Source organism: Biomphalaria glabrata, chromosome 2 (assembly GCF_947242115.1).
Source record: "Biomphalaria glabrata chromosome 2, xgBioGlab47.1, whole genome shotgun sequence".
Lineage (NCBI taxonomy): Eukaryota > Metazoa > Mollusca > Gastropoda > Planorbidae > Biomphalaria > Biomphalaria glabrata.
In genome coordinates, this window is record NC_074712.1 from 57934321 (window position 1) to 57940020 (window position 5700).

Consider the following 5700-nt stretch of genomic DNA (forward strand, 5'->3'; position numbering starts at 1 on the left):
TGTTTTTATCATGGGGTTCTTTTTTGTTTTCACATTTTATTTCTTTGTAATGATGAACTCCCACCAGCAACTTTTTGTTGCCTGCTTAGAGGTCTTCATGATGGCCCACCCAGCAACTTTTTGTTGCCTGCTTAGAGGTTTTCATCATGGCCCACCCAGCAACTTTTTGTTGCCTGCTTAGAGGTACTCATCATGGCCCACCCAGCAACTTTTTGTTGCCTGCTTAGAGGTACTCATCATGGCCCACCCAGCAACTTTTTGTTGCCTGCTTAGAGTTCTCATCATTGCCCACCCAGCAACTTTTTGTTGCCTGCTTAGAAGTCCTCATCATTGCCCACCCAGCAACTTTTTGTTGCCTGCTTAGAGGACCTCATCATGGCCCACCCAGCAACTTTTTGTTGCCTGCTTAGAGGTCCTCATCATGGCCCACAAAGCAACTTTTTGTTGCCTGCTTAGAGTTCTCATCATTGCCCACCCAGCAACTTTTTGTTGCCTGCTTAGAAGTCCTCATCATTGCCCACCCAGCAACTTTTTGTTGCCTGCTTAGAGGTCCTCATCATGGCCCACCCAGCAACTTTTTGTTGGCTGCTTAGAGGTCCTCATCATGGCCCACCCAGCAACTTTTTGTTGCCTGCTTAGAGGTCCTCATCATGGCCCACCCAGCAACTTTTTGTTGCCTGCTTAGAGTTCTCATCATTGCCCACCCAGCAACTTTTTGTTGCCTGCTTAGAGTTCTCATCATGGCCTACCCAGCAACTTTTTGTTGCCTGCTTAGAGGTCCACATCATTGCCCACCCAGCAACTTTTTGTTGCCTGCTTAGAGTTCTCATCATGGCCTACCCAGCAACTTTTTGTTGCCTGCTTAGAGGTCCTCATCATGGCCCACCCAGCAACTTTTTGTTGCCTGCTTAGAGTTCTCATCATTGCCCACCCAGCAACTTTTTGTTGCCTGCTTAGAGTTCTCATCATTGCCTACCCAGCAACTTTTTGTTGCCTGCTTAGAGGTCCTCATCATGGCCCACCCAGCAACTTTTTGTTGCCTGCTTAGAGGTCCTCATCATGGCCCACCCAGCAACTTTTTGTTGCCTGCTTAGAGGTCCTCATCATGGCCCACCCAGCAACTTTTTGTTGCCTGCTTAGAAGTCCTCATCATGGCCTGACCATTGATTTCACTGTGTACCCACTCAAACTTCTACAATATTTTATCTCTCCCTTCACACAGTTAATGCAAGCTCTACATTTCCCTCTGTAAAAAGCCAGTGCTGCAGACTGGCTGAACAGGGATCCAGTTTACTCATCCAAATTTCTCTTGACAAAGTATATCGAGACACGTCAGCCCCTCTTCAGTTCATGCTCCATACAGCTTAAAAAAACAACTTAAAAATCCAATGATGTCACTGAAAACATTTTTTTTTTCATCCTGAAAGAGGGCTCATTAAAAAAAAATATTTGCCTTGATCTGAAATTCTAGCTTTGGCCTGAAACATGTCCAACAACTTTATACTCATGTAAAGAGCTATTGGAGTACTGTCTACAAAAAGTTAAAACGAAGTATATACCAACAGCATGTCCTCAAACAGAGATTATAAAGTGAGAGATACTAGAACACAGCTGTATCTAACCTCAATGATTGTGTAGCCAGTAAAGGCCCCCTTAACTTTATTGTCAGCTGCCATTGGCTTTAGCAGCTTCAATTAGCCATGGATACATATTTTGAGATTTGAGTAATAGGTCATTAAAATAAAAGCTTACTACAAACCGTTCAAATAAAAGGATAAACTTTATCTTTAGATCTACCTCTAAATTGATATGGTGTATTTAGGTTTCTAGTCGTCAAGCACATTGCACACTTTTAGGAATATCTTCCACCCGAACCAGTAGGTGATCTCTAAAACATTCAATCGCACATAATTAAATTGGTAATTTGGTCATTTGCAGACAACTAAAGGATGATCCGAAGTCTATTAATAGATAGTGTGTTTTGTCATATTGTCCTAACTCCGCCATCTGCCGGTCCCAAGCCCGGGTGAGAAAGGAGGAGGGTTTGGCGTGGGGCTAGCGACCCCACCCTGTAAAACCACTATTGCTACAGAAACGGCAAACTTAAAGAAAACTATATATTCGGCGAGGGCGGCCAAACCCTGATGACGGTGTTGGATCAAAGCCAACTGGAAGTCCAATACCCGATACATGGCAAGCCTTTCAACGCAAGGAAATCGACTCTTATAGGCACGTGGAATGTAAGAACCCTGAATCTATGTGGTAAACTGGCCCAACGTTTAAGAGAGTTTGACTCTTACAAGCTGGACATCTTTGGGATCTGCGAGATGCGGTGGACATCAAGTGGACAAATAATCAATGATGGCAAGACAATAATATATTCAGGACATGACAAGGAGCACATTGGTGATGTAGGAATCATCATGTCTAAAATAGCAGCCTCAGCGCTCATTGCTTGGAAGCCGGTCAGTGACCGCATCATTACAGCTCGACTCCATTTGTCATATTATTTTTTGTTCATTCTTAACTTTCGTTCTTAAAATTATAATGACTGGAGTGTTATTTGTAAAATGTTTGTTTTATCTGTTTCGGATGTTCCTTCACAGTAGAAGATAATCTTACTTCTTATCCCAAACTCCCACAGGAAGACGGGATGGTAGCGGGCACGGCTCGAACCCGGGACCATCGAGACCACCGACGCATACATGACGACCAGGCTAAATTCTACAACACAACCATATCTTTTAAGTGTCCAAATCTAAATCAGACTATACCAAATCTAAATCAGACTATTCCGAATCTAAATCAGACTGTACCAAATCTAAATCAGACTCTACCGAATCTAAATCAGACTATACCAAATCTAAATCAGACTACACCGAATCTAAATCAGACTCCCCCCCCCCCCGGATCCGCCAGTGCTTTGTATTGAGTTTATATTTTTTCAACATAATTTAATAAATATTTTTAAAAATCTGTGTTGTTGCTGTTTTGGCTCTAACTCTTTAAGTAGAAAAGATAACAATATCATATTCTGAACTATTTGCAAGTTAACAAAAAACCTTTTAAGCAATTTAAAAATTAATCGCAGCTTTGAAAATGTACGCCGTGCTGAACACATTATTACGGACGTATGAAAGAGCTTGTCTCTTGACCTTATCGACTTATTTCTGTTAGCCCTAGTGGAACATAGGGCCTTAATATACACCTTTCCACCGCTCACACGGTTCTGAGCAGCTTTCTTCATCTGCTCCCATGTCATTCCAGTATCCTCAGCTTCGCTGATGAATGGCCTCTTCCAGGTTTGAGTGGGCCTGCCCACGTTCCTCTTTCCCTGCTGATTCCAATCTAGTGTCTGCCTTGCAACATTGGTGCATGTAATTGTTTTTTTGCTTTCGAAGGGTGTGTCCTATCTAGCTCCATTTTCGCTTTTTAATATCTTAGGCAATGGGTTTTTTGATAGCCTCTCTCCCACAAGTTGACAAAAGATATCCTTTTGGGCCACCTAATAAAAGCCTAGGCAGCTGTTGGTGAAGGTCTGGAGTTTTACCATATTTGTTTTCGTGACTTTCCATATTTTGAGAGGACCGCCTATAGATATTTGTGTTAAAGATTTGGATCTTGTTCTCTAAAGACAGTGCTTTGGAGCATGAGATTGCCGAAGAGTGATAAGGACAAACCTAGCTTTATTACTGTCAATTCGTATATCGTCATAGGTTCCACCGTCTTTGCTAATCCTACTTCCCAGATAGCTGAAATATTCACGTGAGTATGGTCTCTATCTAGCTGGGCTCATAATTGGGTCATTTGTCTGTTATTGCTGAAACAAATCGTCTCTGTTGAGGTAACATGTAGCATGTTTATTTAGTGATAATATCTGGAAATTTTGAAATGACATATGGTAAATAAAATATCAAGAATCAAGTATTGAATTGAATACAGTCATGGTCTGTCTATGAAAGCTTTTTAAATTTTACATACTATCTTTGCAACATCTCTATGGTAATGAAGAGGATGAAACTAGAATTTGAAATGAAAATAGAATTTGAAATGAAACTGGTTATTAGCAACTGAATTATATTGGCATTTTTCAAGATAGATATCTAATTCAAAAACAATAATACCAGTTCGAGAAAATAGATTAATTAATTTTTTTTTTCTAAATCATTAGCTTTTTTTACAAATTTATTATTTCGCATTATTACTGTAAGTTTGATTATCGTTTCATACATTTGTTAATTTTTTTTTTATAAAAAGAGAAAAACGGCACAAGTAGAAGAGATAATTCAGGTCAAAAACAGGTGGACCTATAATCTAGACTCTTAAAGCAAGAAATAAACGAAACGTTAAACGTTATCTTTTGACCTCCCATTTTTTTGCCCGCCATGAATCAAAAGAGTAAGGAGCTAGTACAGATGAGAGGGGGTTATCACTTTTTTAAGTTTGTTATCTTGTTCTATTTAGTCACCTATTCGTCTAAGACTCCCTTGATCTAGAATTATTTGTTCTTTTGTTTGGGGGATTTCCAAGTTTAACTAAATGAAGCCAAAGATGCTAAATTGAACCTTTTTCTGCAAATTTTTATTTTAGATTGATCATCGAAGGGAAACACGACAGAAGAACAGGTTATACATTTTGTTAGACACCTTGTTTATAGATTAGTTATTTAGCGACGCAGCATAGAAGACGTATATTGAACGGGACTAATGACGTTTGGGATATTTTGGGTTAGAGACCGGAAAATCTGTTAGCGATAGAATCCTCTAGGGTAAAGACGGGTTTATTTGACAGAGACTTTTACTGTGGCCTTTTCTTAGAATAAATAGATTATGAATTGTTCATCAGTGTTGACCACATCTCTTTACTAGTTAAATCGATCGTCTTGTTTATTTTGTATTGTTGATCAACTACATTGAATACACCCGAACAATAAAACTCAAACGCTTGCAGAGTAATTGGTTGAAATTCAACAGTCATCTATAGTTGACCTCAAGACAGCCTGAACAAGTACATCACAATTTCACAAATAAGCATATTTCATGTAAATCATTAACTAAATGCAGGGCCCTTCAAAAGTGGGACTTGGGGCGTTTGACCTCTTCTTCCGGTGTAAGATATAACTTTTCTCAAATGGAAATGAAAAAGTAATCACATAATATTGCCTTCTTTTTTCTTATAATGTTTTAAGCGTGTTTGGGTATTAAGTTATTAACAAAGAATTAAAAATATTAGTTTATAAAACGTTTCTGCCTATTTACAGGAGCGGACTGGGTATCAAAATCGGCCCTGGCATTACCATATAACCCGACCCACAAATGGCAAGTCATATGATATGTGTAAGCCTATTTCTCTTCGAAATATATAACGTTTAACAATGCATCGAAAACTGGATGTTTGCTTGCATAGGATGACGTAATTTATTTCATGTATACGTGCATTTAATCTGAAAAGTATTAACAGTACAATAGCAGTCTTAATGAGTTTGAAATTAATATATTATTAAATGTTTCGGTAACTTTTTAAATATTACTTATAAATTACAGACGTTACCCAAAAAAAAAAAAAGAAGATTATTGCGTCCTACGCATTTCATGTGTCAATCTAGTTATACATGCTGATCAAAGACGTTAACTCTGCTAAGTCGTTGGTTTTCTTGGCTGACTCAGACAACCCATTCCAAATAAAGATTAGAGAACGCAG